Below are 9,284 nucleotides of genomic sequence, written 5' to 3' on the forward strand. Positions count from 1 at the left end.
CCCACCCTCCCTATCCCAACCCTCTAGGTGGTCACAAAGCACCGAGCTGATCTCCCTGTGCTATGTGGCTGCTTCCCACTAGCTATCTATTTTACGTTCTGTAGTGTATATATATATCCATGCTACTCTCCGACTTTGTCCCAGCTTACCCTTCCCCCTCCCTGTGGGCTCAAGTCCATTCTCTATGTCTGCGTCTTTATTCCTGTCCTGCCCCTAGGCTCTTCATAACCATTTTTTTCTTTTTCTTTAGATTCCATATATATGTGTTAGCATACGGTATTTGTTTTTCTCTTTCTGACTTACTTCACTCTGTATGACAGACTCTAGGTCTATCCACCTCACTACAAATAACTCAATTTCGTTTCTTTTTATGGCTGAGTAATATTCCATTGTATATATGTGCCACATCTTCTTTATCCATTCATCTGTCTCTGGACACTTAGGTTGCTTCCATGTCCTGGCTATTGTAAATAGAGCTGCAATGAACATTTTGGTACATGACTCTTTTTGAATTATGGTTTTCTCAGGGTATATGCCCAGTAGTGGGATTGCTGGGTCGTATGGTACTTCTATTTGTAGATTTTTAAGGAACCTCCATACTCTTCTCCAAAGTGGTTGTATCAATTTACATTCCCACCAACAGTGCAAGAGTGTTCCCTTTTCTCCACACCCTCTCTGGCATTTACTGTTTCTAGATTTTTTGATGATGGCCATTCTGACCAGTGTGAGATGATATCTCATTGTAGGTTTTTTTTTTTTTTTTGCGGTACGTGGACTCTCACTGTTTTGGCCTCTCCCATGGTGGAGCACAGGCTCCGGACGTGCAGGCTCAGCGGCTATGGCTCATTGGGCCCGGCCACTCCGCGGCATGTGGTATCTTCCCGGACCGGGGCATGAACCCGTGTCCCCTGCATCGGCAGGCGGACTCTCAACCACTGTGCCACCAGGGAAGCCCATCATTGTAGTTTTGATTTGCATTCCTCTAATGATTAATGATGTTGAGCATTCTTTCATGTATTTGTTGGCAATCTGTATATCTTCTTTGGAGAAATGTCTATTTAGGTCTTGTGCCCATTTTTGGATTGGGTTCTTTGTTTTTTTGTTATTGAGCTGCATGAGCTGCTTGTAAATTTTGGAGATTAATCCTTTGTCAGTTGCTTCATTTGCAGATATTTTCTCCCATTCTGAGGGTTGTCTTTTGGTCTTGTTTATGGTTTCCTTTGCTGTGCAAAAGTTTCATTAGGTCCCATTTGTTTTTTTTTGTTTTTACTTCCATTCTCTAGTAGGTGGGTCAAAAAGGATCTTGCTGTGATTTATGTCTTAGAGTGTTCTGCCTATGTTTTCCTCTAAGAGCTTGATAGTGTCTGGCCTTATATTTAGGTCTTTAATCCATTTTGAGCTTATTTTTGTGTATGGTGTTAGGGAGTGATCTAATCTCATACTTTAACATGTACCTGTCCAGTTTTCCCAGCACCACTTACTGAAGGGGCTGTCCTTTCTCCACTGTACATTCCTGCCTCCTTTATCAAAAATAAGGTGACCATATGTGCGTGGGTTTATCTCTGGGCTTTCTATCCTGTTCCATTGATATATCTTTCTGTTTTTGTGCCAGTACCATACTGTTTTGATTACTGTAGCTTTGTAGTATAGTCTGAAGTCAGAGAGCCTGATTCCTCCAGCTCCGTTTTTTGTTCTCAAGATTGCTTTGGCTATTCGGGGTCTTTTGTGTTTCCATACAAATTGTGAAATTTTTTGTTCTAGTTCTGTGAAAAATGCCAGTGGTAGTTTGATTGGGATTGCATTGAATCTGTAGATTGCTTTGGGTAGTAGAGTCATTTTCACAATGTTGATTCTTCCCATCCAAGAACATGGTATATCTCCATCTATCTGTATCATCTTTAATTTCTTTCATCAGTGTCTTATAATTTTCTGCACACAGTTCTTTTGTCTCCTTAGGTAGGTTTACTCCTAGATATTTTATTCTTTTTGTTGCAGTGGTAAATGGGAGTGTTTTCTTAATTTCACTTTCAGATTTTTCATCATTAGTGTATAAGAATGCCAGAGATTTCTGTGCATTAATTTTGTATCCTGCTACTTTACGAAATTCATTGATTAGCTCTAGTAGTTTTCTGGTAGCATCTTTAGGATTCTCTATGTATAGTACCATGTCATCTGCAAACAGTGACAGCTTTACTTCTTCTTTTCCAATTAGGATTCCTTATATTTCCTTTTTTTCTCTGATTGCTGTGGCTAAAGCTTCCAAAACTATGTTGAATAAGAGTGGTGAGAGTGGGCAACCTTGTCTTGTTCCTGATCTTAGTGGAAATGCTTTCAGTTTTTCACCATTGAGGACAATGTTGGCTGTGGGTTTGTCATATATGGCCTTTATTATGTTGAGGAAAGTTCCCTCTATGCCTATTTTCTGCAGGGTTTTTATCATAAATGGGTGTTGAATTTTATCGAAAGCTTTCTCTGCATCTATTGAGATGATCATATGGTTTTTCTCCTTCAATTTGTTAATATGGTGTATCACGTTGATTGATTTCCATATATTGAAGAATCCTTGCATTCCTGGAATAAACCCCACTTGATCACAGTGTATGATCCTTTTAATGTGCTGTTGGAATCTGTTTGCTAGTATTTTGTTGAGGATTTTTGCATCTCTGTTCATCAGTGATATTGGCTTGTAGTTTTCTTTCTTTGTGACACCTTTGTCTGGTTTTGGTATGAGGGTGATGGTGGCCTCATAGAATGAGTTTGGGTGTTTTCCTTCCTCTGCTATATTTTGGAGGAGTTTGAGAAGAATAGGTGTTAGCTCTTCTCTAAATGTTTGATAGAATTCACCTGCGAAGCCATCTGGTTCTGGACTTTTGTTTGTTGGAAGATTTTTAATCACAGTTTCAATTTCAGTGCTTGTGATTGGTCTGTTCATATTTTCTATTTCTTCCTGGTTCAGTCTTGACAGGTTGTGCATTTCTAAGAATTTGTCCATTTCTTCTATGTTGTCCATTTTATTGGCATAGAGTTGCTTGTAGTAATCTCTCATGATCTTCTGTATTTCTGCAGTGTCAGTTGTTACTTCTCCTTTTTCATTTCTAATTCTGTTGTTTTGAGTCTTCTCCCTTTTTTTCTTGATGAGTCTGGCTAATGGTTTATCAATTTTGTTTATATTCTCAAAGAACCAGCTTTTACTTTTATTGATCTTTGCTATCGTTTCCTTCATTTCTTTTTCATTTATTTCGGATCTGACCTTTCTTTCCTTCTGCTAAATTTGGGGTTTTTTTGTTCTTCTTTCTCTAATTGCTTTAGGTGCAAGGTTAAGTTGTTTATTTGAGATGTTTCCTATTTCTTAAGGTAGAATTGTATTGCTATAAACTTCCCTCTTAGAACGGCTTTTGCTGCATCCCATAGGTTTTGGGTAGTCATGTCTCCATTGTCATTTGTTTCTAGGTGTTTTTTGATTTCCTCTTTGATTTCTTCAGTGATCAATTTGTTATTAAGTAGTGTATTGTTTAGCCTCCATGTGTTTGTATTTTTTACAGATCTTTTCCTGTAATTGATATCTAGTCTCATAGCGTTGAAGTCAGAAAAGATACTTGATATGATTTCAGCTTTCTTAAATTTACCAAGGCTAGATATGTGACCCAAGATATGATCTATCCTGGAGAATGTTCCATGAGCACTTGAGAAAAATGTGTATTCTGTTGTTTTTGGATAGAATGTCCTATAAATATCAATTACGTCCATCTTGTTTAATGTATCATTTAAAGCTTGTGTTTCCTTATTTATTTTCATTTTGGAGGATCTGTCCATTGGTGAAAGTGGGGTGTTAAAGTCCCCTACAATGATTGTGTTACTGTCGATTTTCCCTTTTATGGATGTTAGTATTTGCCTTTTGTATTGAGGTGCTCCTATGTTGGGTGCATAAATATTTACAGTTGTTATATCTTCTTCTTGGATCAATCCCTTGATCATTATGTAGTGTCCTTCTTTGTGTCTTATAATAGTCTTTATTTTAAAGTCTATTTTGTCTGATATGAGAATTGCTACTCCAGCTCTTCTGATTTCCATTTGCATGGAATATCTTTTTCCATCCCCTCCCTTTCAGTCTGTATGTGTCCCTAGGTCTGAAGTGGGTCTCTTGTGGACAGAATATATACGGGTCTTGTTTTTGTATCCATTCAGCCAGTCTGTGTCTTTTGGTGGGAGCATTTAATCCATTTACATTTAAGGTAATTATCGATATGTATGTTCCTATTCCCATTTACTTAATTGTTTTGGGTTTGTTATTGTAGGTCTTTACCTTCTTTTGTGTTTCTTGCCTAGAGAAGTTCCTTTAGCATTTGTTGTAAAGCTGGTTTGGTGGTGCTGAACTCTCTCAGCTTTTGCTTGTCTGTAAAGGTTTTAATTTCTCCATCAAATCTGAATGAGATCCTTGCTGGGTAGAGTAATCTTGGTTGTAGGTTTTTCTCCTTCATCACTTGAAATATGTCCTGCCACTTCCTTCTGGCTTGCAGAGTTTCTGCTGAAAGATCAGCTGTTAACCTTATGGGGATTCCCTTGTGTGTTATTTGTTGCTTTTCTCTTGCTGCTTTTAATATGTTTTCTTTGTATTTAATTTTTGACAGTTTGATTAATATGTGTCTTGGCATGTTTCTCCTTGGATTTATCCTGTATGGGACTCTCTGTGCTTCCTGGACTTGATTAATTATTTCCTTTCCCATATTAGGGAAGTTTCCAACTATAATCTCTTCAAATATTTTCTCAGTCCCTTTCTTTTTCTCTTCTTCTTCTAGGACCCCTATAATTCAAATGTTGGTGCGTTTAATGTTGTCCCAGAGGTCTCTGAGACTGTCCTCAGTTCTTTTAATTCTTTTTTCTTTATTCTGCTCTGCAGTAGTTATTTCCACTATTTTATCTTCCAGGTCACTTATCCGTTCTTCTGCCTCAGTTATTCTGCTATTGATCCCATCTAGAGTATTTTTAATTTCATTTATTGTGTTGTTCATCATTGCTTGTTTCTTACTCTTTAGTTCTTCTAGGTCCTTGTTAAATGTTTCTTGCATTTTCTCTATTCTATTTCCAAGATTTTGGATATCTTTACTATCATTATTCTGAATTCTTTTTCAGGTAGACTGCCTATTTGTCTTCATTTGTTAGGTCTGATGGGTTTTTACCTTGCTACTTCATGAGCTGTGTGCTCTTCTGTCTTTTCATTTTGCTTATCTCACTGTGTTTGGGGTCTCCTTTTTGCAGGCTGCAGGTTCGTAGTTCCCATTGTTTTTGGTGTCTGTCCCCAGTGGCTAAGGTTGGTTCAGTGGATTGTGTAGGTTTCCTGGTGGAGGGGACTAGTGCCTGTGTTCTGGTGGGTGAGGCTGGATCTTTTCTTTCTGGTTGGCATGTCCATGTCTGGTGGTGTGTTTTGGGGTGTCTGTAGCCTTATGATTTTAGGCCGCCTCTCTGCTAATGGAGGTGGCTGTGTTCCTGTCTTGCTAGGTGTTTGGCATAGGGTGTCCGGCACTGTAGCTTGCTGGTCGTTGAGTGAAGCTGGGTGCTGGTGTTGAGATGGAGATCTCTGAGAGATTTTCACCGTTTGATATTATGTGGAGCTGGTAGTTCTCTTGTGGACCAGTGTCCTGAACCTGGCTCTCCCACCTCAGTGGCACAGCCCTGACGCCTGGCTGGAGCACAAAGAGCCTGTCCTCCACACGGATCAGAATATAAGGGAGAAAAAAAGAAAGAAAGAAAGAAAAAAAGAAAGAGAGAGAGAGAGGGAGGGAGGGAGAGAGAGGAAGAAAGAGAGAAAGAAGAAAGGAAGAGAAAGAAAGAAAGGGGATAAAATAAAATAAAGTAAGATAAAATAAAGTTATTAAAATAAAAAATAATTATTAAGAAAATAAAATTTTTAAGTAAAAAAACAAAAACGGACGGTCAGAACCCTAGGACAAATGGTGAAAGCAAAGCTATACAGACAAAGTCTCACACAGAAGCATACACATACACACTCACAAAAAGAGCAGAAGGGTAAAAAATAATATATCTTGCTCCCAAAGTCCACCTCCTCAGTTTGGGATGATTCGTTGTCTATTCAGGTATTCCACAGATGCAGGGCACATCAAGTTGATTGTGGAGATTTAATCCGCTGCTCCTGAGGCTGCTGGGAGAGATTTCCCTTTTTCTTCTGTGTTCGCACAGCTCCCGGGGTTCAGCTTTGGATATGACCCTGCCTCTGCGTGTAGGTCGCCGGAGGGCGTCTGTTCTTTGCTCAGACAGGCCGAGGTTAAAGGAGCCGCTGATTCGGGGGCTCTGGCTCACTCAGGCCGGGGGGAGGGAGGGGTACGGAGTGCGGCGTGAGCCTGCGGCGGCAGAGGCCGGCATGAAGTTGCACCAGCCTGAGGCGCGCCGTGCGTTCTCCCAGGGAAGTTGTCCCCGGATCCCGGGACCCTGGCAGTGGCGGGCTGCACAGGCTCCCGGGAGGGGTGGTGTGAACAGTGACCTGTGCTTGCACACAGGCTTCTTGGTGGCTGCAGCAGCAAGCAGCCTTAGCGTCTCATGCCCGTCTCTGGGGTCCAAGCTGATAGCTCTTAATCTCCTCTCCTCGCGCACCAGGAAACAAAGAGGCAAGAAAAGTTCTCTTGCCTCTTCGGCAGGTGTAGACTTCTCCCGGACTCCCTCCCGGCTAGCCGTGTTGCACTAGCCCCTTCAGTCTGTGTTCACGCCGCCAACCCCAGTCCTCTCCCTGTGCTCCGACCGAAGCCCGAGCCTCAGCTCCCAGCCCCGCCCACCCCGGCGGGGGAGCCAACAAGCCTCTCGGCCTGGTGAGTGCCGGGCGGCACCAATCCTCTGTGCGGGAATCTCTCTGCTTTTCCCTCCGCACCCCTGTTGCTGCTTTCTCCTCCGTGGCTCTAAAGCTTTTCCCCTCCGCCACCCGCAGTCTCCGCCTGCAAAGGGGCGTCTAGTGTGTGGACACCTTTCCTCCTTCACGGCTTCCTCCCACTGGTGCAGGTCCCGTCCCTACTCTTTTGTCTCTGTTTATTCTTTTTTATTTTGCCCTACCCAGGTACGTGGGGAGTTTCTTGCCTTTTGGGAGGTCTGAGGTCTTCTGCCAGCATTCAGTAGGTGTTCTGTAGGAGTTGTTCCACGTGTAGATGTATTTCTGGTGTATCTGTGGGGAGGAAGGTGATCTCCGTGTCTTGCTCTTCCGCTATCTTCTCCAAAACCAGCTCCCATTTTTAAGGTTTAATTATAGATAGTAAATGTTACCCTTTTTAGTCTATAGTCTGTGAGTTTTGACAGATGTGTTTGGTTTTGTAACTACTACCACAAGGAGGTCAAGCGCTCTGCCCACTCTCAGCCCAGGCAACCATGGATTTGTTCTCTGTTCTGTAGTTTTGCCTTTTCCCATATAAGTAGAATCACACAGTATGTAGCCACTTAGCATAATGCATTTCAGATTCATCCAGTTTGCTTCATGTGTCAGTATCGGTTCCTTTTCAATTGCCGAATAGTATTCCATTGTGTGAATGTAGCAGAGTCTGCTTATCCATTCCCAGTTGAAGGATATTCTGGTTGTTTCCTGTTTTGGGTAATATGAATAAAGCAGCTATGAACCTCTTCATATAGGTTTTCGTGTGAAAATACGTTTTCATTTCACGTGGGTAAATATCTAGGGGTGGAATTGTTGGTTCATGTGGCACCACTTTCCGGCATGGCTGTTCCATTTGGTGTTTCCCTGGCTGAGGGCTCTAGATGGTCCACATGCTCACTCACCACTACTTGTTTTCAGGCTTTGTTGTTGTTTTTTAAATTTTAGCCATTCCAATAGGTAGGTAGTCGTTTCAAGTTACATTTCTTCCCTAAAGACTAATGATATTGAGGATCTTTTCATGTGCTCTTTTGCCATCCTTATATCTGCTTTTTCACTTTTGGTCCCTTCCCTCTAGAATGTAATTGGTATTTCACTGTGGACAAAGAAACGCACTTTGAGGTTCTTCAACCTTTGTTTTTACATTTCTCATTCATTTATCATGGTAGAGTAATAAAAATCATTTGATGTTGATGATCTCAAGTGAAGTTATTAGGAAGACATATGTCTGCTTAGTAAGAATGAAAACACATATAGTAACTATGCTTTAAAGTACAAGGGGTTAGAGAAAATACATGTAACCAGAAATTCGTATGACGTTAAAATGTGTAATATTTGGGTAAGAAAGATAAGGATAAGAAAGAAAAGCTGTCTGCAGTGATGGTCTCACTTTTCAAATAAGGAAACTCTGACATGATTTATTTGGCCACTCAGAGGTCACACTGCAAGTTGTTTTCAAAATTAATATGTGACCAAGATCTTCTAGCTCCTGAACACTTTGCTTGAGGGCCTATTCATATTTAGTTTTATTCAGTCATGCAAAATTACATTATTTCAAGTTAAAACATGATATACCCTATTAGTGGAACTTTGGCTTCTGTGGGAAACTGAGCAGCCAATAAATATTCATGTAATCTTCTGGATAACATTGAAAAGGACAGCTGGCTCAGGAGGGATCATTTGCCTGGGTTAGTATCTGATTCTGTTTACATTAAGAAAATATTGCAAGAAGTTATTATCTACCCGAGGGCTTAGGAGAATACAATGAAAAAGCTGATATCGCACCTGATGGCTTTTGACATTTACCTATTGTAACAAGGAAACTGTGGGAAGATAGCCAAGTGACTTTTTACAAACACAATTCAGAAGCTATAAACGGGAAAAAGGAGATGGCAGAGATAGAATACACTGCATCCGTAAAAATGAGAAACATGACTTGTCAGAAACACCTGCTTGTAACTATCAGCCATTTCTACTGGGCCTGCTGAGAAATTACTGAAAGCCAAGTACATTGATGGGTGTGAAGTCTCAAAGGCAGTCGAGAGATATAGAGGAAAGAAAGTGTGGTTTCATTGAATATTTTTAACCCAATACCTGGGCTTGATGAAATGTAATTTTATGACGTTTTCTGAACTCTTGAAAGAAATCAGTTGTTCTGCAAGAGGGAGGAGATATGGGGATATATGTATATGTGTAGCTGATTCACTTTGTTATACAGCAGAAACTAACACACCATTGTAAATCAATTATACGCCAATAAAGATGTTAAAAAAACCAAAAGAAATCAGTTGTCTTTTATATTTTATCTGTCAGGGCTACAGGAGATAACTGGACTTTTAAAGTTTGGGTACATAAATTATTGACAATATTTTTTTTCCAAACAGATTCCAAATCTCTAAACTGGTATAACAAAATATTG

This window comes from Delphinapterus leucas, chromosome 9 (genome assembly GCF_059928025.1).
Source record: "Delphinapterus leucas isolate spDelLeu-1000000601 "Yukka" chromosome 9, BTC_Dleu_Yukka2, whole genome shotgun sequence".
Taxonomy (NCBI): Eukaryota; Metazoa; Chordata; class Mammalia; order Artiodactyla; family Monodontidae; genus Delphinapterus; species Delphinapterus leucas.